The following is a 23,010-nucleotide window of genomic DNA, read 5'->3' as shown; positions in this document are numbered from 1 at the left end:
AGGACAGAAAACAACATGAACAAGTAGTGGCTAAAATTTTTCCAATTTTGATAAACCTATAAATCTAGGTATCCAGAAAACTCAATGAACCCAAACCTGGATAAACACAAATAAATTCATGTCAAGAAACATAATCAAATTACCAGAATTACAAAATTACATTAAATAAGAATGGTTTAACATTCAGTCCAATAAAAAGGCAGAATGTATCAGAGTAAGTAAAAAAAAAAAACCACAGAGTTATCTACATGCTATCTATTTTTTTTTAAAGTCATTTTAAATATAATGACATAAGTCAGCTAAAAGTAAACAATATAGGAAAATATACAAAAGTACAACATGGAAAAGCTAATCATAATAAATCTGGAGATACTATACTAATATGTTAATTATAAATCAACAATTAAAAGTATAAATTACCAATTATATGCTAATATCAAAACAACTTAATAATAGGTAATATAATCTAGGAAAAAGAGAAAAATCATATATATAATAAAGGGGACAATTCACAAATAAGACAGAAAATCCAAAATGAGTATACCCACCTAACAAAAGAGCTGTTGAAGAAAACTGACAGAATGGGAAGGAATCATGGATAAATCTACAATTTTAGTTAAATATTTCAATTTTTCTCTCATAATAAATGATAAAAAACACACAGAAAATCAGTAAGATATGTAGAAGACATGACTATCACCATCAACTAACTGGATCAAATTGGCATTTATAGAACACTCCGATCCATAACAGCAGATTACACTTCTGGAATGGGGAATTGCTGTCTAATTAGTACAAAGATTCATTTTTACAAGATTAAAAAAGTTCTGGATATGGACAGTGGTAGTATGGTTGAGTAACAATGTGAATGTTTAACATCACTAAACTGTATATTTTAAAATGCTAAGATGGCAAATTTTGTTATGTATATTTTACCATAATTAATAAATAAGCAATTTATTAGAATACTGAATTAAGCATCAGTAACAAAGATCATTCAGGGACATCCTGAAATACTGTAATTAAAAGACATTTGAATAATCTATGGCTCAAGGAATAAACACAAAGGACAACAGAAAACATTTTGAAGAGATTGGAAATGAAAATATAGCATGCGAAAATTTCTAGAATGCAGCTAAACCAGTGTTTGGAGGGAAACATGTAGCTTTAAGTGCTTATTGGAAAAAAGTCAGGTCTAAAACCAGTGATAGAATAACATGAATAAAGTAAAACCAAAGAAAGTAGTGGGAAAAAAATAATAAAAGTAAGAATTAGTACAAATAAAATTAAAATAGACAAAAACATAAATAAAAATCAATTAAACCAAGTTTTCCTTGAAAAAAGAAATTAATAAAAATTATAAAGTAACAGCTAAATTCACTAAGAAAAAAGAGAAAAGTCATAAGTTATCAGTAACTAGAAGGGAAATGTGTACATTATTTTATATCTACAGACATTAAAAGGATAGTAAGAGGGGATGAAGATGTGGCTCAGTGGTAGAGTGCTAGCCTCTCACATGTGAGGTACTGGGTTCAATCCTCAGCACCACATAAAAACAAATTTTTTAAAAGATATTTTTTTAAAAAATGAATAGTAAGGTAATGTAATGAAAAATGTATGCCAATAAATTCAACAACTTAAAGGAAACTGGAAAATTCCTTGAAAGACATGATTACCAAAACTGAATCAAGAAGAAACAGAAGGGAGGGGAGATGGGAATGGGAAAGACAGTAGAATAAGCCAGACATAACTTTTCTATGTTCATATATGAATAGTGTAACTCCACATCATGTACAACCACAAAAATAGCAAGTTATATTTCATATATGTGGGATATGTCAAAATACATTCTTCTGTCATGTATAACTAACAAAAACAAGTAAAACTAAAAAAGAAGAAATAGAAAATCTGAAGAAATCTATATCTTTAAAAGCAATTGAATTTCTAATTTAAACATCTTCACAGAAAACTCCAGACTCAGCCTCACTGGTAATACTATCAAGTATTTAAAGAATAAATATGAATCTTACAAAAACATTTTCAGAAAAGATGCAAGGAGGAAACACTTTCAAATTCCTGTGGTAAGGTAGCATTCTACTCACACCAGAAGCAGATAAAGAGGTTTTAAGAAAACTACAGATCAATATCTTTCATGAACACAGATGAAAAAATTCTGAATAAAATTTGAGTAAATCAAATCTAAGAACATAAAAACTCCAACAACATCTAAAAAAAGAATACACCATAACGAACTGCCATTTATTTTCAAATTTTAAACAAACCTTGCATCCCTATAATAATGCTCACATGACTGGCTGACACGTGAACACAAATTAATTGTAAACCACTACATTAGACTAAAAAAAAGAAAGCCCTTTAATCCCTAAATAAATATTTTTTTTTAAAAAGCATTTGGCAGCATTCAAGATCATTTATTATTAAAAAATAACTCTCATACTATGACTAGAAGAGAACTTTCTGAACATAAAAGGGGCTTCTACAAGAAAATCTACAGCTAACTTCATACTTAATGGTGAGAGATTGAATATTTTCTCCCTATAGTCAGAAACGAAACAAATATATACAATATCATAATTCTCTTCAACACTGGCAAATTCTGGTCACTGCAATAAGGCAAGAATTATCCCAAGGAATCTACAAGTAAAATAATAATAATAATAGTATAACTAATATGAATATATCAAGGTCATAGGATATAAGTTCAATATACAAAAATAAACTGAATTTCTTTTTTAAAAAATTTTTTTCAGTTGTTCATGGACCTTTATTTTATTTATATGTGGTCCTGAGAATCAAACCCAGTGCCTCAACATGCTAGGCATGCGCGCTACCACTGAGCCACAACCCCAGCTCCAAAAATAAACTGAAGTTCTAATACCAGAAATAGATAATTGTATATTTAAAAACCTTTTAAATATATCATTTACAATGCATCCAAAAAATGTGAAATACTTAAATTTAATATAATATATATATAGGACCTATATAAAAAAATTACAAAACATAGCTGAAAGAAATTAAATAAGACCTAAATAAATGGTGAGGTATATTATGTTCCTGGATTAGAACATAATACAGTTAAAATGTCAATCCTTCCCATATTAATCTACAAATTCAATGCAGTTCAAATCAATATTCCAACAAACTTTATTAGAGAAATTGGTAAGCTGATCCTATATTTTAACTTATATGAAAATGCAAAGAACCTAAAGAAACAAAGCTAGAAAATTTACACTATCTGATTTAAAGACTTATAATAGGGCTACAGTAATCAAGATAGTATGAAACTTGCATAAGGATAGATATATAATAAATCAATAGAACAGAAGAGAGAAATAAACCCTGTTTATACAGTCACTTGATTTTTGATAAAGGTGCCAGGGTATTCACATGAAATAAAAATCAACCTCAATCTCACCTTACAATATACACAGAAATTAACCTAAGCAGGTCATAGACTTACATGTAAATGTGAAAACTATATTTCTAGAAGAAAATCTTCATGACCCTGGAGTAGGCCAATATTTTTTAGGTAGTACTCAGAAATCATGATCCAGACTAGAAAATATAAATAAACTGGACTTCACAAAATTTCTCTATAAAAAACAAAAATTTTTTAAAAGTCTCTACAAGCACTATTAAGAAAAAGTAAACTTCAGACCACAAATAAGTTTATAATAGATAGATATCCAGAAATTATTGAAAATTCTGACAAACCAATAATAAAAATAAAAACAACCTATTAAAAGCACATTTTTATAAAGAAACTAAAGGTTTACAAAAGAAAATGTACTAGCAGGGCATGGTAGCACACACCTGAAATTCTAGTGGCTTAGGAGGCTGAAGCAAAAAGATAGCAAGAAAGACCAGCCTTGGCAACATAGTGATACCTGTCTCAAAAAAAGAACTGGCATTGTAGTTCAGTGGTAGAGCAAGCACCCCTGGGTGCAATCCCCAGTACTACCAAAAAACTGAAAGGAAGGAAGGAAGGAGAGAAGGGGGAAAGAGGGGGCAGAGGGAAGGAAGGAAGGAAAAACAACAAAAAAAAGAGAAAATGTGCTGAAAGTCAGTAAGCATATGAAAAGATGCCCAACCTCATTAGTAACTAGGAAAATGTAAATTAAAACCACAACAAAATATCATTAGGCATGCATTCAAAAGACAAAAATTAAAAAGACTGACAATACCACGTGTTGAAAAGGATGTCAAACAACTGGAACGCTATAGTGCTAGTGGGAGTATAAAATATTAGACACCATAACAAAATAGTCCAGTAGTTTCTTTAGAGTTATACATACACTTACCACCATGTGACTGAGGACTGAGTAATTCTACATCCAAGTATTTACCCAAGAGAATTGAAAACCTATGTACATAATCCATAGTTGAATATTCATAGAAGTTTTATTCACAATACCAAAAAATCCCAACCAAAGATCAATCAAGAAAATAAACAAATACATTGTAGTATATCTTCAATATATAAATAGAATAGTACACAGAAATAAAAAGAAATAAATTAGTAATATAAGAGCAGCATGCATTTGGCTGGCAAAGAGGCCAAACACTAAGTCCATGCTGTACAACTCCACACATATGAGACTGGAAAAGAAAATCTTATCTATAGCAATAGAAAGCAGGTCACTGGTTGCTTTATGGGTGGGCACAAAAACAAAGTGATCAGGAATGGATACAGGGAACTTTCTGGGAACATGGAAGTGTCCTATATCTAATTATACTATTCAGTCATGATAAAAATAAATAAATCTGATTACACAAACTAATATATTTCTGGGTTCATTGAAATATATGCTTAAAATGGGAATCTTATTGTATGTAAATTATATTTTGATAAAGTGACCTTCCTTGTTTTGTTTTTCTTTTCTTCTTTTTGTTTGATTTGTTTTGAGAGGTGGTTTTGCTTTGTTGCTCGGGCTGATCTCAAATTCATAGATAGGTTCAAAGTGATTCTCCTCTCTCAAATGCAGACAAGAAGTGGTTAATCACCACTCCAGCTGAAGGAATGAAGGTGAAATAGTACAAGTCTCTACATTTTTTTCCACAAAGTGGTTCTACCATTAATAAACAACACAAAACTACAAGAAATTAAGATTAAAGTCAAAATCAATGAAATAAAGATTTGAAAAATATAAATGATCAATAAAATAAAGAGTTGCTTCCTTGAAATGATAAACAAGATAGATAATCCTTAGTCAAACTAACCAAAAGAAAAAGAGAGAGGCCCCAAATTAATTATATTAGAGATTAAAAAAATAGGTACCACCACAGATAGCACAGAAATCTAGAAGATCAATAGGAAGTATTTTGAAAACTTGCACGCTAATAAATTGGAAAACCTAGAAGAAAAAGGATCTAGACATATAAGACCTGCAATATTGAACCAAGAAGATACAGGAAACCCAAATAAACCAAAAACAAGCAATGAAGCAATAAGAAATAGACTTCCAACAAAGAAAAGCCCAGGACCAGACGGATTCTCTGCTGAATTCTGAGAACTAATAACAACACTGCTCAAGTATTCCATGAAATAGAAAATGAAGAAATACTTCCAAATTCATTCTATGAAGCCATTATCACCCTGATACCAAAATCAGAAAAATACAAAGAAGGGAAAAAAATACAGACCAATATCCCTTATAAACATAAATATAAAAACCTTTAATAAAATATCAGCAAATCAGGGGCTGGCTTTGTGGCTCAGCAGTAGAGCACTCGTCTAGCACGTGTGAGGCCCTGGGTTCGATCCTCAGCACCACATAAAAATAAAATAAAGGTATTGTATTGTGTCCAACTACAACTAAAATTATACACACACACACACACACACACACACACATATATCAGCAAATCATATTCAACAATACACTAAGAAGACTGTACCTCATAATCAAATTGGTTTCATTCCAGGGATGGGAGGATGGTTCAATGTACACAAAACAATAATTGTAATTCACCACATAAATAGAACCAAGGACAAAAATCAAAAATCACATAGTAATTCAATAGATGCAGAGAAAGCCTTTGGAAAAATTCAGCATCCATTCATGATGAAAACACTGAAGAAACTAGAGATAAAAGGAATTTACATCAATATTGTAAAGACTATTTATGACAAACCCAAAGCCAATATTGTAGTGAATGGAGAAAAACTGAAAGTACTTCCTCTAAAATCAGGAACAAGTCAAGGATGTCCACTGTCACCACTCCTATTCAATACAAGACTGGAAATTCTAGCCAGAGGGGCTGGGGTTGTAACTCAGTGGTAAAGCACTTACCTAGCACATGTGAGGTCCTGAGTTTGATCCTTAGCACCACTTAGAAATAAATAAATAAAGTTTAAAGATGACTTTAAAAAAAACAAATAAATAAAATAAAGGTTAAAGTCTTTTAAAAAGAAAGAAAAGAAATTATAGCCAGAGCAATTAGGCAAGAGAAGGAATTAAAAGGGAAACAAACATTAAAGGAAAAAGTCAAATTATGACTGTTTACAAATGATACAATCCTATACTTAGAAGACCCCAAAAGCCCCACCAGAACACTGCAAGAGCTAATATACAACTTCTGCAAGTAGTAGGACACAAAATCAAAGTACAAAAATCAATAGCTTTCCTCTACATCAATAATGAACTCACTGGAAAAGAAATCAAAAAAACATTTCCATTCACAATAGTCTCAAAAAACAAATAAAGTACCTTGGAAAAAATATAACCAAGGAGGTGAAAGACCTCTGCAATGAAAACTATAGAACACTAAAGAAAATAAATGAAGAAGACACAAGAAGAGGGAAAGACCTTCCATACTGATGGATAGGCGCAATTAATATTGTTAAAGTGGTCATATTAACAAAAGCAATAAACAGATTCAATGAAATCCCCATCAAAATGCCAATGACACTCTTCATAGAACAAGGGGTGGGGGGAAACAGCTCTACAGTTCATTCGGAAGAATAAAAGATCCAGAATAGTCAAAGCAATCCTGAGCCAAAAAAAAAAAATCAATGCTGAAGGCATCATAATACCTGACTTCAAAGTATGCTACATAGTTATAGTAACAAAAACTGCATGGCACCAGCATAAAAACAGACACATAGACCAATGGAACAGAATAGAAGACAAAGAGACAAACTCACACAGATACAATCATCTGATACTTGATGAAGGTGCCAAAAACATATGTTGAAGAAAAGACACCACAAATGGTGGCTGGTAAACTGGTTATCCATATGTAGAAGGATGAGGCTAGATCCTTCTCTCTCACCCCGCACAAAAGGATCAAAGACCTAGGAAACAGACCAGAAATTATTCAACTCCTAGAAGAAAATGTAGGGTCAACACTCTAGGCACAGGCATTAACCTGTGCCTCAACAGGGCTCCTAATGCTCAGGAAAAAATATCAAGAACTAACAAATGTGATAGCTTCAAATTAAAAAGCTTCAGCATAGAAAAAGAAACAGATTGTGAAGAAAGAATCTTCAGAATGGAAGAAAATATCTATTTCTATAAAATCTTTCAGTCATTGTCAGTCCCTTAAAGACAGGGATAAGGACATGGTTCCCCTTGTCTTCCCAGTTTAACTACACTGATTAAAGTTCCTTTCATGGTTTTCATTAGAATAAGAAGAAGGGGGGGGGGAATCTTTGCCAGCTGCTCTTTTTACAGATGATTAAAATCTAGAAATATGAATAATTCAAACAACTTACCACCCAAAAACCAAATAACCCAATCCATAAATGGGCAAGTGAACCAAACAGATATTTCACAAAAGAAGAAATACAAATGGCCATCAAGTGTGCAAAAAAAATGTTCAACATCTTTAGCAATCAGGAAAATGAAAATGAAAATCACACTGAAAGTTTATCTCACTCCAGTTAGAATGGCAGCAATTAATAATACAAGTAACAGAGCCAGGTGCAGTGACACACACCTGCAATCCCAGTGACTCAGAAGGCTGAGACAGGAGATCCCAAGTTAGAGGTCATTCTACACAACTTAGTGAGACTGTCTTTACAATAAAAACTAAAAAGGCCTAGGGATGTAGCTAAGGTGTAGAACACCCCTGGGTTCAATCCCCAGTACTGGGAAATAAACAACAATAATAAACGCTGAAAAGGATGTGGAGGAAAAGGAACACTTTTATACTGTTGGGGGGACTATGAATTAGTACACCCACTATGGAAATCATTATGGAGGTTCCTCAAAAGACTAGGAATGGAATTACCATATGACCTAGCTATCCACTCTTTGGCATTTATTCTAAACAATTAAAGTCAGAGGCCACTGAGCTGGGAGTTTTGACCTTGGATGCAGGGTCTCAGGATTTCGGGGTCTCAGGGCCTAGCCCTGCAGAGCAGCATATGGAGTACAAAGTACCTGGCTCCCAATGGCCTACGGCAAGGATCTGACTGAAGAGCTGTCTTTTCTGTGGGCAGCTCCCCTGAAGGACACCTTAGAACTAGAACGGTGATGATGATGAGATAGGAAACAATATGACAGAAACAGACGCCTGCTATAAAAGTGAAATGTTTGATCTGTCAGAAAAGCACAAAATGGACCACAAGATGAGAAGAATTAATCTTATCTTCAATCATGAGCGGTTCTTCTGGCACTGGACACTGCAGGTGAGGCGGGGCACAGAGTGGACAGAGAGAACTTTACTTGCAGGTTTTCAGATCTAGAATTTGAAGTGAAATACTTTAATGCTCTTAAGGCAGAAGAACTTCTGCTCAAAATTCATGAAGATACTTTACATTTATTAAAGAATACCAAGTCAGGTGCAATGGTACATGCCTGTAATCCCAGCAACTTGGGAAGCTGAGGCAGGAGGACCACAAGTCTGAGGACAGCCTAGCCAACTTTAGGAGGCCCTAAGCAATTTGGTGAGATCTTGTCTTAAAAAATAAAAGGGCACGTCTGGGTTTAATCTCCTGTACCAAAATAAAGAATACCAAATCCTCCGATCATGACTAGGTTGTTCTTCTAGTATCAAATTAAATTTTTTAAAAAATATTTTTTAGTTGTAGTTGCACATGATACCTTTATATGTGGTGCTGAGGATCAAACCCAGGGCCTCACACATGCTAGGCAAGCGCTCTACCACTGAGCCACAACCCCAGCCCCTCAAATTAAATTCTTATATGTAGGTAACAAACATCTTGTTTTCATTCTTATAAACATTTGGGTGGCCCTTCACTGTGTCAACCTTTAGTCATATAGATGTCTTTTTTGGGGGGGGGAGGGCTAAGTGGGGATTGAACTCAGGGCCACTCAACCACTGAGCCCCATTTCGTGGTTTATTTAGAGGCAAGGTCTCACTGAGTTGCTTAACACCTCGATGTTGCTGAGTCTGTCTTTGAACTCACAATCCTCCTGCCTCAGCCTCCCAAGCTGCTGGAATTACAGGCATGTGCCACCATGCCCAACACCAATTGGTTTTTTTGTTTGTTTGTTTGTTTTTAGTTGTTGATGGATCTTTATTTTATTTATTTATATGTGGTGCTGAGAATTGAACCCAGTGCCTCACATATGCTAGGCAAGTGTTCTACCACTGAGCCACAACCCCAGCCCCCAGCACCAATTGTTTTTTATGTCTTCCTAAGCCACAGTGAAGGCAATCACATTTATGCATATGATGCCAAAGTTAAAATTCAGACATTAACTGGCTTGTTCAAAGGAGACAAGTGACAGAGCCTGGTTGGAAAACCCAAGATATTTATCATTCAGGCGTGTTAGGGAAACCAACATGGTGTGCCAGTCACTCCTTTGGAAGTCATGGACCATCAGACAGACAAGCTAGAGGACACAACTGAGGTGGATACTGCTTGCTGGAGCAGACTTCCTCAGATGCTACTCTGTCACAGAGGATATTATTTTCATCCAAAAACTGTGAAGGGCTCAAGATCTATGTGAGATGCTGGGAAAATATGGCTCCTCCTTCGAGTTCACAGGTAAACAGGAAGGTTCTTAGCACCAAGCAGACCCCTGTAAACATCAAGTGCAACTGGAAAGAAGCAGGTTCCCCGCTTTGCCTCAGTGCTAACTAAAAGGCTTCATTTCTGGGGCTGAGGCTGTAGCTCAGTGGAAAAGCACTTGCCTCGCATGCGTGAGGCACTGAGTTCAATCCTCAGCACCACACAAAAATAAATAAAGATACTGTGTGTCCATCTACAACTAAAAAATATACATAAAAAATATTTTTTTTTAAAAAAGGCTTCATTTCTCTCTAAAATCTAGTAAGTAGGGGCCATTGTGCCTTATTGTTTGCATTCCATATATTTCCCTTTTTATATAAATAAGTATCACTAAATTGGAGCAGTTTGGTACATTTCAAGGTTTGAATGCCCAGCAGAAAGAGCCTTTTTTTTTTGAGTCATGTTGTACACTGTGAAAGGGTTTGAAAATAATCCTCAGGAAATTACTATATATAAAAATCTATAAACATTTATCTTTTTCTTTCTTTTTTTTTTTTTTTGCAGTTTACTAAACTGCAAGGTTACTCAAAATATTTATAGATGATTTAGCTTGTGACCTTTTTGTGACTTTTTAAAAATATTTATTTTTTAGTTATAGGTGGACACAATATCTTTATTTTATTAATGTTTATTTTTTTAGTTGTAGTTAGACAAAATACCTTTATTTTATTTATTTATTTTTATGTGGTGCTGAAGATGGAACTCAGTGCCTCACGCCTGCTAGGCGAGCACTCTATCTCTGAGCCACAACCCCAGCCCCTTTTGTGACTTTTTTTATTAAAAAAAAATATATATTGTATAATGTTTTTGAAACCCAAGATTTAGATAATTGTTTTCCTTTAATAAGATACTTGAAATTCATGTTTTATTAAAATTTTCTAATTCAAGAAAAGAAAGAATTAAAGTCAGCATACTGTAGCGATGCAGGCAACCCCATGTTTACAGCAGCACAGTTCACAAGAGCAACTATGGAACCAGCCTAGATGGCTGCCAGTGGATGAATAAACCAAGAAAACACGGTATGTATACACAATGGAGTTTTATTCAGCCATAAAGAAGAATGAAATTATGTCATCTGCTGGAAAATGGATGGAACTTGATAGTACTGTTAAGGGAAATAAACTAAACTCCAAAGTCAAGGGTCATATGATTTCTCTTGTATGTGGAAGCTAGAGAGAAAAAAGGAAAAACCATGCAGGAGGGCTTCATGGCCACAGAAGGAAGACCAGCAGAGTAGAAGGAGAGGACCTGGAGGAGAGGAGGGGAAGGGAGGGATTGGGGAATAAAACCAGCCAAATCATACTGTTATATTGTGTGCATTATACATGTGTAACAATGACACCCACTACTCAGTAAAATTATAAAGCATCGATAAAAATAACTTTTTAAAACAACACTCAAGATTCTCATCTGAGGGACTGAGACGCAGGTTATCCCTTGAAGTATAAAATTGTTCGTTTTTCCTCACATCTTCTCCAGCATTTATTATTTGTATTCTTGATGGCTGCTACCCTAATTGGAGTAAGATGAAATCTCAGTGAAGTTTTGATCCCAAATTGCTAAAGATGTTGAACATTTTTTCATGTATTTGTTGGCCATTTGTAGTTCTTCTTTTGATAAGTATCTATTTAGTTCATTTGCCCATTTAAAGAAAGCAGAGATCTTCTCACCTCTATTCCCAAACCTTCCATCTTTGCTTTGTGTAAATGAGAATACCTACTTGCTTTAAAAGGGGGGGGGGGGGGGGAAACAGATTCCCTCTCTCCTTTACAAAATAGGCAAAATATGTTCTTCCTCTCACACTAAGTGGAGAGTCCTGCCTGTGTCTCTCCTCCCCCGTCTATGAATCTAGTATTCTGAGTCACAATTTTACACTGCAACCAAATCCAAGAAGCTGTCATTTTTTATTTAACATCCATGGGCTGCAGTCATGAAAAATTTACTCACTGTAATATGGTTGCATTCCTTCCATAGTCAGACTCTTATGATATAATGCAATATTCTTTAAGAACATTTTAATGCTGAGGCATGTTTTTAAAAAGTATCATAAAATAACTCTAGAGACATGTATCATTTAACTCTTCCTGGTCAAAAAAATTAAACTATGCAAAACCAGAGCCAACAATTAAACACTCGCTAAAGATTAAATCATTCCAAATAAGGACATCTTTAACCATAAATTCTTAGCACTGTATCACTCTATCAAGAACATTATATATAAAAATTGTAGGTCTCTAATCTGTATCTATTTTTAATCACCTAACACCCTTACTCTCTTGCAATTCTTTTGTCATTCAATTCTAACGTACTATCTTTTAACATTGTTATCTAAATACTGTCTTTAAAAAAGACAGTGGAATGAGGTGGACATTATTACCCCAAGTACATGTATGAAGACACGAATAGTGTGACTCTACTTTGTGTACAACCAGAGACATGAACATTTGTGCTCTATATTGTACTATGAATTGAAATGCATTCTGCTGTCATATATAACAAATTAGAATAAATAAATAAATATTTTTTTTAAAAAAGGACAAAATCTCACCAGGCATGGTAGCACACGCCTGTAATCCCAGCGACTCCAGAGACTGAGACAGGAGGATAGTGAATTCAAAAGCCAGCCTCAGCAAAAGAGAGGTGCTAAGCAACTCAGTGAGACAAAGTAGGACTGGGGTGTGGCTCAGTGGTCGGGTGCCCCTGAGTTCAATCCCCATTACCTGCCCCTCCAAAAAGTGACATTTGCTTTCTTTCTTCACCTAAATTCCCCATGTTCTGACACTGATGTAAGTGGTTGTAGTCATTCTGAGGGACACAGCCTAGTCCCTGATCATCTTAAAATAATAAGATCATCTTGCCAGACTCTGGTGGTGCATGCCTGTAATTCCAGCAATTCAGGAGGCTGAGGCACGAGGGTTCCCAGTTCAAGGCCAACCTCAGTAATTTAGTGAGGAACTAAGCAACTTGTCAAGACCTTATCTCAAAATAAAAAAGTGCTGAGGATATGGCTCAAGCAGGAGTTAAGCACCCTTTGGTTTATAATCCCTGGTAAATAAATAAATAAATAAATAACAAGGTAATCTCAAAGCAAATACAGGGATTGAACTCTGCTGTGAGGCATGTAAAGGTTGATGCAGCATAAAGAGTCTGTAGTAAACTTGGCCATATGCCCTCAGCCTCAGTATTCAACCAAAATATCTTCCTAAGGCTCTGAACAGAGGCTTCTAAAGCTAAAATTCCAGACCCATTCTACCATTCACCAACATTGCTGAGGCTCTACCAAAAGAGATAAACCTTGTAAGCAAGTATCTATTGAAAGGTATATTCAATATTAAAGTGTTGTCATATCTAGTTTTTCAGCCATTTATAGACTAATTCTACTGGATCAATAAAAAATTACTGAAGAGCTCAAATCAATCAATATATATACTTAGGCAGTTCATATAAATTATGATTTTTTAATATATTAATAAATTGCAATATAAATATAATAAAGCTAACAAAGAATTGAGCAGCATAGCAGAAAGATACAGACTTTTGGCCTTTAGAAAAGAAGTATATACCCTGTAAACAATTGCTAGCTTCACTCTATTAGAAAAAACAGATGCATCCTTCAATTAAATACTTATATCCACAGTGCAATTTTCTGGGGTTTTGCTATATATATATATATATATATATATATATATATATATATATATATATATCCATGGATTTCATTCCCAGCTATGTTGTTCTATTTCCCACAAAGATTCATAAAATTTTAGAAGTCAAAGAGAACTCAAAGATTTACATCATCAGTTTCTCTTAATCCTCAATAAGGAACAAGGAATCTATCTACTTAACAGTAAAGATAGGTAGAATGCAAATTCAGTTCTTCTCATTACTAGTCCATAATGTACAGGTCTACCCAATCACAAAAGTAAATCCTAACATACTACAAGTACCTATAATAATATTAAGCCAATCTGTAATTATCTCCAGGTAAAACTATGATCAACAATGTCACATTGATAAAAGTCATAACTTGCTCCTCCGGCCTCTTCTCTGCCCTGCTCCCTCACCGAGTGGTGTTCCCATACTGTCTTTCCTACTTCACCAGGTATTCAGTGAGCTTCTGCTCTTTGTATCCCCTGCTCTAGGAAATCATGATCTTAGGGACAGATTCCAAAACAATTATGAAAAGTTGAGCGTGGACCCTTCTCTCTCTCTCTCTCTCTCTCTCTCTCTCTCTCTATATATATATATATATATATATGATAAAACTTATTGACATTTTATATTTTTACAAAGGAAATGAGATCTGAAGTTGCTTTAGTTATATATATATATATATATATATATATATATATATATATATATTTTTTTTTTTTTTTTTTTTTTTTTTTTTTTAACAGTGAGCAAAGAGATAATCAATTGATTCTGGCATCTCAGGTGCTGAGGACATAGTGGACGAGGTGAGCAGAGAGGCCCTCTGGCCTGGCATTGTGACCACAATGGTGAACTCTGGATAATAAGGCAAGCCCGGCCAGTACTATACAACTTAAAGCCACATTTTTTTATTTAATATCATCACAAATCGTCAGCTATAAAGCTCAAAGTCATAATAATTTGCTAGCTTTCACAGAGGGCAGCTTTACTGACATTAACAGCACCATTTCTTACCACCTATGCATCTGTCAAACCATCTGAGCAAATAGCTGAGAGGCAGTGTGCCAGGCAGGCTCCTGGCAGATGGATATGGCTGGAAGCACTCAGCAAATCAGTTTTGGTGTTGAATGGCAAAAGTGCCATCTGGGAATCTAAGCTACTCTGCCTAAATACCACCTACCTATCTAAATTTATGACAATTTAATGTTTTCCAATGAGGTCATTTTTCTCACCAGCCCAGAAACATGCCTTCTCACCCTCACATTAGTCAAGATGTTCCCCTTACCGAGGATGCCTCCTGTATTCACACCCAAATCCTACCAATCCTGTAAAGCTCGTTCAAGTCCCACTTTCTTCAGGAAGACTTCACCTGACCTTGCCACACTAAGTTCTGATGTAATAGTCCAAATATCATGCTTGCAAATTATTTTTGTGTTTCCTCCAAGTTCTAATACCTCTAAATTCTAATTAATTAGTGCATAATTATTGTGTATTCTTGAGTGTGGTTTTCTATATACTTATTTTTTTATATTTAGAGGCTCTAAGTTCCTTGAAGGCAACTATCAGGTCATTCTCATTCATCTACTCATTAAAATAACCTTCAGTAAATGCCTACTGCTGCCAGGCCCTGTGCTAGGTGCCATAAATACAAATATAAAAACAAACAGTCCTCCTCTCAAAGTACTGAGATTTTGTCGTTTATTAAGTGTATCTTAATTCTTTTGTGCCTAGTATAATGGTAATATATAACTAATCAAATATTTGACAATTAATGAAACCAGAACATCTTTAAACTTAAATATACAATTGTATTCTGTAATTCAGATCGCTTTTCAAAAGAAGACCTATGTGGTTTAAGGCTTATTACAATTAAGAAATTTAAAATCAAACAAGAAAAGTGGGCCAAAGGTGTGGTAGGGCACTTGTCTAGCACGTGAAAGACCTTGAGTTCTATCCTTAGGAGCAGAGGGAAAAAAATGTGCTTGATTTCCTAGTTGGAAGGGACAGTAGAAATCATAATCTTCAACATTGTTATTCAATCTAAAGATTAGAGATCCACTGATTTTACAAAACATGATTATAAATTATTATTTTCATAGCCCAAATTGCCCCACTTCCATATTTTGTAAACCAAACTGCCCCACTTCCATATTTTGTAAACCAAAGTTTCTCTTACTCACAATCATATAAGATCTATATATGATTCTCAAAATTTTTAGTGCAATGAGGGTGTGGATCAGTCCATTTTAAGATCAATGTTAACCACCTTTTCTATAGTTTCTTAGTGTAAACGTATTTTTCTAGAGATGAGATACAAAACTTTAACAGATAACATTTTTCCATTTCCTAAGAATTAATCCTCGCTACATTCCTGAAAAAGGAGGTAAATGATATTACTGACATTTGCAGAAGTAGATAGTGATTTTTTAAAGAATTTTTTAGGATTAGAAAGCCATAATGCCAGAAGTATGACTACAATTTGCTTGAAATTTTAACTAAAGCAACTTCAGATCTCATTTCCTTTGTAAAAATATGTCAATAAGTTTTATCTATATTACCATGGTTTCATTATTTCTCATTCAAGCTACAATTCTTTAAGGACAAGACTGTTTTAGTCCATTTCATCAACTACAAGGGTTCCTAAATAACCATGTTCAGGAATCAACTGTAACTGCAATGTACTCTCCTTGTAAGCAACACCATTAGTGACTATTCAAGCTTCTGGGCCATACTTCTATCAGAAGCACACACCTCTCTCATTTGTATCAGTAGCAAAGCTAATGCAGAAAATGATCTTTAACATTATTTTTCCCTATGAATAATATGTAAAAAAAAAAAAGAATGAAACACTAAAAAGTACCTATGTTCCTTAAATTCAATTCTATAGTGAAATGATGTCATACAAAGGTTTAATGGACTTGCCCTGCAGCAAAGTGTAAGTTTTCACAGAATGACACAGATTACTTTATAACACATGTAGTACACGATAGTTAAATTAGATAATATAATAAATGTAAATATATAATACATAAAATTTATATATTGATGTTTAATGTATAGATATTTAATAATCATCTGTTTACACATACACATGTTTAGTGTTTGAAATATATTCATATTTTCCATACACAAATCTTGATTTTCAAAATATTCTCCATAATTATATACTCATATTTAATGTCTAGCATTTTATAATGTAGGTAATAAATACTAGATTTTTATTCTATTCATCATATTTTAGTGCTGGCTGCATTTTCACTGTGAAACAAATACAATCTTTACTGTTCATTTCCTTGTTTAAACTTGAATTATTCTGGAAAAGTTAAGGTTACTAGTTTTTCAAAAGCTAACAACTATCCACAGATGAATGTACATTACCTCACATACACTAGCACTTGATAGAACATCCAAGGCATCTATAAAACTTACCCCTGATCCAAATATTACTTTTTTACTAGATTAAATAAAGGGTTTGGGTTTTTTTTCCCTGATTCCATATTTCTATTATTCAATTGATAACCTTTGAAATATCTCCATGCATACATAATTTAACAGAATCTAAGGTTAATATCTTAATCAACTTCCTTTCAGATAATATGAGAATCTAAACCTCCTCCCTCAACATATACATACACCAATTGATTTACCACTAGAATGTAAGGTCCATTAAAACAAGAATGTTGACCAATGACTTTGCTCTGCCGTGAGGTGGAAAGCAGACCTCTGATTTGGACGTTTAGGGAGCTGGGCTTGCACATGGACCAGATTCCAGTTTGCAGTGGAACATTTATTGATTTTTCGTTGAGGATCTACACCTGTAACATCTCTGAAGTCTTTCCAGCATCCTTCCCCTGGCCTCCTACACAGCAATCAGAGGCAGACCTGGGACCTGGAGAACAGGCCCAGCGGCCCGCTGGTGCGGTAGACAGACCACTCCAACTGGAGGAGGGGCCCTGCCGCCCGCCCATAAGGTCACCTGACCAAGCTCTTGACAAACATAAGGTTTCCCCAACACCCCCACCTCATCAAACACCTTATGAGAAAAACTGATGGAACTCATCTTGGAAAATCCCACCAACCCTTAAAACCCACCAACCTGTTGGCTGGCGTGGCTACCAGTGCGTTTCTGCAGGGGATCAGGCACCTGGTTTACATCTCAGAGAATAAGAGTAGAGAGGCCACAGGTGGAAGCTCAAGTCCTCTCACACTGACTACCACCACCATCCTGAACCCAGAGACTCAAGCTAGGAATAGACAACGCCACCAACTGGAAGAAATGAAAACAGAGATCTGAGAGACATTTTTTTTCTTTCTTTTTCTCTCTTCTCTCTCTCTTTTCAGCCATTCACCCAATCTCCTCAACCCTTCCCCCTTGGGTCTTCACAACCTCAATATATGTGAAACCAAAAATTGTGCACGAATCACCAGAATAATATACTATAGAGGAATTGCATATGCCCCACCTCCCTTCCCCCTTTTTATTTTTTTTCTTTTTTCTCATATTTTCTTTTTCCCCGCTCTCTTTTTTCTCTTCCTTTCCTTGTTATTTGTTTTCCTTCCTCTTACTCCCACTATCCCACTTGAAATGCCCTAAATTTTACTATTCATAAGTAGGGTAATCTTATGAATACAGATAGGAATTTGAATCTATACATTCTTCCATAAATTACCCTCTATTGGTTAGAGCTCTCCAAAGTTACTAAGTTAGATTAACCCCATACCCTCACTCCTTTCCACATAAACATAACATCCTACACCTGAAATTCAGTTTTCTTCAAGCTACCAGAAACGGTATGACTTTCATGAAACTAATGACTATATTTGTAAATGATAATCGTAACCAACATTTGTAGACATAGAGTCTAGCTATAAATGTAGTAATAAGGAAAACGTGTGCTTAGATGATGTATTAATGATATTGAGAACTGTTAACATTGTCTTTCTCCACAAAAGGGAGACTTTGCAACTATATAAGAGCAATATAAATATATAGGGGGAAATTCAATAACACAACAGTTTTACAAAGCAGAAAGAAACGCGAGCAGTATGAAAAGACAAGGAAAGAAAGGACCACAAGCAATGCAGGTCAACTCAACTTTAGAAGAGGTAATATCTGCAGCAGATGGAATGTCAGATAAAGAATTCAGGATATACATGCTTCAGATGATCTGGAGTCTCAAGGAAGACATTAGACAGCAAAATCAGACAATGAAAGATCACTTCGACAATGAATTACATAAACAAATCCAAGAAGCAAAAGATCAACTATACAGGGAGATAAAGGTTATAAAAAACAAACAGATAGAAATCCTAGAAATGCAGGAAGCAATAAACCAAATTAAAAACTCAAATGAGAGTACTGCCAGCAGAGTAGAACACTTAGAAGATAGAACATTAGACAATGAAGACAAAGTATTTCAACTTGAAAAGAACATAGACAGCTCAGCGAGACTATTAAGAAACCATGAGCAGAACATCCAAGAAATATGGGATAACATAAAGAGACCAAACTTAAGAGTCATTGGGATACAGGAAGGTATAGAGGTCCAAACCAAAGAAATGAGCAATTTGTTCAACAAAATAATACAAGAAAACTTCCCAAACTTGAAGAATGAGACAGAATCCCAAATCCTAGAAGCCTACAGGACGCCGAATGTGCAAAATCATAAGAGATCCACACCTAGACACCTTATAATGAAGATGCCCAACATACAGAATAAGGAGAGAATTTTAAAAGCTACAAGAGAAAGGAAGCAGATTTCATTTAGGGGTAAACCAATCAGGATAACAGCTGATCTTTCAACACAGACTCTGAAAGCTAGAAGATCCTGAAACAACATATTTCAAACGCTGAAAGAAAATGGGTCCCAACCAAGAATTGTGTATCCAGCAAAATTAAGCTTCAGGATGGAAGATGAAATTAAAACCTTCCACGATAAACAAAAGTTAAAAGAATTTGCAGCTAGAAAACCATCTCTTCAAAACATCCTTGGCAAAACATTACAGGAAGAGGAAATGGAAAATAACAATGAAAACCAACAGCGGGAGGTAGTACAGTAAAGGGAAAAAATAATCAAAGAGGAAAAACAAACCATGTTAAGTAACATAAATAAACAAATATGGCTGGAAGAACAATCCATATCTCAATAATAACCCTAAATGTTAATGGCTTAAACTCACCAATTAAGAGACACAGGCTAGTAAATGGATAAAAAAAAAAAAAAAAGATCCAACAATATGCTGCCTACAGGAGACGCATTTGATAGGAAAAGACATACATAGACTGAAGGTGAAAGGTTGGGAAAAATCATATCACTCATATGGACCTCGAAAACAAGCAGGAGTGTCCATACTCATATCAAATAAAATAGATTTCAAGCCCAAGTTAATCAAAAGGGATAAAGAGGGACACTACATACTGCTCAAGGGAACCATACACCAACAAGACATAACAATCATACATATATATGCCCCAAACAATGGTGCAGCTATGTTCATCAAACAAACTCTTCTCAAGTTCAAGAGTCTAATAGACCACAACACAATAATTATGGGAGACTTCAACATCCCTCTCTCACCACTGGACAGATCTTCCAAACAAAAGTTGAATAAAGAAACTGTAGAACTCAATACTACAATTAATAACCTAGACTTAATTGACATATATAGAATATACCACCCAACATCAAGCAGTTACACTTTTTTCTCAGCAGCACATGGATCCTTCTCAAAAATAGATCATAAATTATGTCACAGGGCAACTCTTAAAAATTATAAAGGAGTAGAGATAATACCATGCATCCTATCTGATCATAATGGAATGAAACTGGAAATCAACAATAAAAGAAGGAAGGAAAAATTATGCATCACTTGGAGAATGAACAATAGGTTACTGAATGATCAATGGGTTATAGAAGACATCAAGGAGGAAATTAAAAAATTCTTAGAGATAAATGAAAACACAGACACAACATATCGGAATCTATGGGACACAATGAAGGCAGTTCTAAGAGGAAAATTTATTGCTTGGAGTTCATTCCTTAAAAAAAGAAAAAACCAACAAATAAATGATCTCACACTTCATCTCAAAATCCTAGAAAAAGAAGAGCAAAACAACAGCAAAAGTAGTAGAAGGCAAGAAATAATTAAAATCAGAGCTGGAAATCAATGAAATCGAAACAAAAGAAACAATTGAAAAAATTGACAAAACTAAAAGTTAGTTCTTTGAAAACTTAAATAAGATCGACAGACCCTTAGCCATGCTAATAAAGAGAAGAAGAGAGAGAACTCAAATTAGTAGCATACGGGATGAAAAAGGCAATATCACAACAGACACTTCAGAAATACAGAAGATAATTAGAAATTATTTTGAATCCTTATACTCCAATAAAATAGAAGATAGTGAAGGCATCGATAAATTTCTTAAGTCATATGATCTGCCCAGATTGAGTCACGAGGATATACACAACCTAAACAGACCAATATCAATTGAGGAAATAGAAGAAACCATCAAAAGACTACCAACCAAGAAAAGCCCAGGACCAGATGGGTATACAGCAGAGTTTTACAAAACCTTTAAAGAAGAACTAATACCAATACTTTTCAAGAAATAGAAAAAGAGGGAGAACTTCCAAATTCATTCTACGAGGCCAACATCACCCTGATTCCTAAACCAGACAAAGACACTTCAAAGAAAGAAAACTACAGACCAATAGCGCTAATGAACATAGATGCAAAAATCCTCAATAAAATTCTGGCAAATCGGATACAGAAACATATCAAAAAGATCGTGCATCATGATCAAGTAGGATTCATCCCTGGGATGCAAGGATGGTTCAATATACAGAAATCAATAAATGTTATTCACCACATCAATAGACTTAAAGATAAGAACCATACCATCATCTCGATAGATGCAGAAAAAGCATTCGACAAAGTACAGCATCCCTTTATGTTCAAAACTCTAGAAAAACTAGGGATAAAAGGAACATACCTCAATATTGTAAGCTATCTATGCTAAGCCTCAGGCTAGCATCATTCTGAATGAAGAAAAATTGAAGGCATTCCCTCTAAAATCTGGAACAAGACAGGGATGCCCTCTCTCACCACTTCTGTTCAACATAGTTCTCGAAACACTGGCCAGAGCAATTAGACAGACGAAAGAAATTAAAGGCATCAAAATAGGAAAAGAAGAACTTAAATTATCACTATTTGCAGATGACATGATTCTACACCTAGCAGACCCAAAAGGGTCTACAAAGAAACTACTAGAGCTAACAAATGAATTCAGCAAAGTGGCAGGATATAAAATCAACATGCATAAATCAAAGGCATTCCTGTATATCAGAGACAAATCTTCTGAAATGGAAATGAGGACAACCACTCCATTCACAATATCCTCAAAAAAAAAATAAAATACTTGGGAATCAACCTAACAAAAGAGGTGAAAGACTTATACAATGAAAACTACAGAACCCTAAAGAGAGACATAGAAGAAGATCTTAGAAGATGGAAAAATATACCCTGTTCATGGATAGGCAGAACTAACATCATCAAAATGGCAATGTTACCAAAAGTTCTCTATAGGTTTAATGCAATGCCAATCAAAATCCCAATGGCATTTCTTGTAGAAATAGATAAAGCAATCATGAAATTCATATGGAAAAATAAAAGACCCAGAATAGCAAAAGCAATTCTAACCAGGAAGTGGGAATCAGGCGGTATAGCGATACTAGACTTCAAACTATATTACAGAGCAATAGTAACAAAAACAGCATGGTACTGGTACCAAAACAGGCAGGTGGACCAATGGTACAGAATAGAGGACACAGAGACCAATCCACAAAATTACAACTATCTTATATTTGATAAAGGGGCTAAAAGCATGCAATGGAGGAAGGATAGCATCTTCAACAAATGGTGCTGGGAAAACTGGAAATCCATATGCAACAAAATGAAACTGAATCCCTTTCTCTCGCCATGCACAAAAGTTAACTCAAAATGGATCAAGGAGCTTGATATCAAATCAGAGACACTGCATCTGACAGAAGAAAATGTTGGCTCCAATCTACATATTGTGGGGTCGGGCTCCAAATTCCTTAATAGGACATCCATAGCACAAGAGTTAATAACTACAATCAACAAATGGGACTTACTCAAACTAAAAAGTTTTTTCTCAGCAAGAGAAACCATAAGAGAGGTAAATAGGGAGCCTACATCCTGGGAACAAATTTTTACTCCTCACACTTCAGATAGAGGCCTAATATCCAGAGTATACAAAGAACTCAAAGAATTAAACAATAAGAAAACAAATAACCCAATCAACAAATGGGCCAAGGACCTGAACAGAC

The 23,010-nt window shown here is 34.7% G+C and overlaps 1 protein-coding gene and 1 pseudogene across 2 annotated transcripts in view; one reads left to right on the top strand and one right to left on the bottom strand.

Moving 5' to 3' along the window:
* The window catches only part of LOC114108264 (tetratricopeptide repeat protein 28), a 594,959-nt gene that overhangs the window by 488,235 nt on the left and 83,714 nt on the right, over nucleotides 1-23,010 (bottom strand). The window lies entirely within an intron of this gene.
* LOC114108248 (caspase-6-like) lies at nucleotides 8,528-10,103 on the top strand (annotated as a pseudogene).

Source organism: Marmota flaviventris, chromosome 1 (genome assembly GCF_047511675.1).
Source record: "Marmota flaviventris isolate mMarFla1 chromosome 1, mMarFla1.hap1, whole genome shotgun sequence".
NCBI classification, from domain to species: Eukaryota; Metazoa; Chordata; class Mammalia; order Rodentia; family Sciuridae; genus Marmota; species Marmota flaviventris.
Note: the sequence above shows the minus strand (reverse complement) of the source record. Positions and strands in the feature narration are given on the sequence as shown.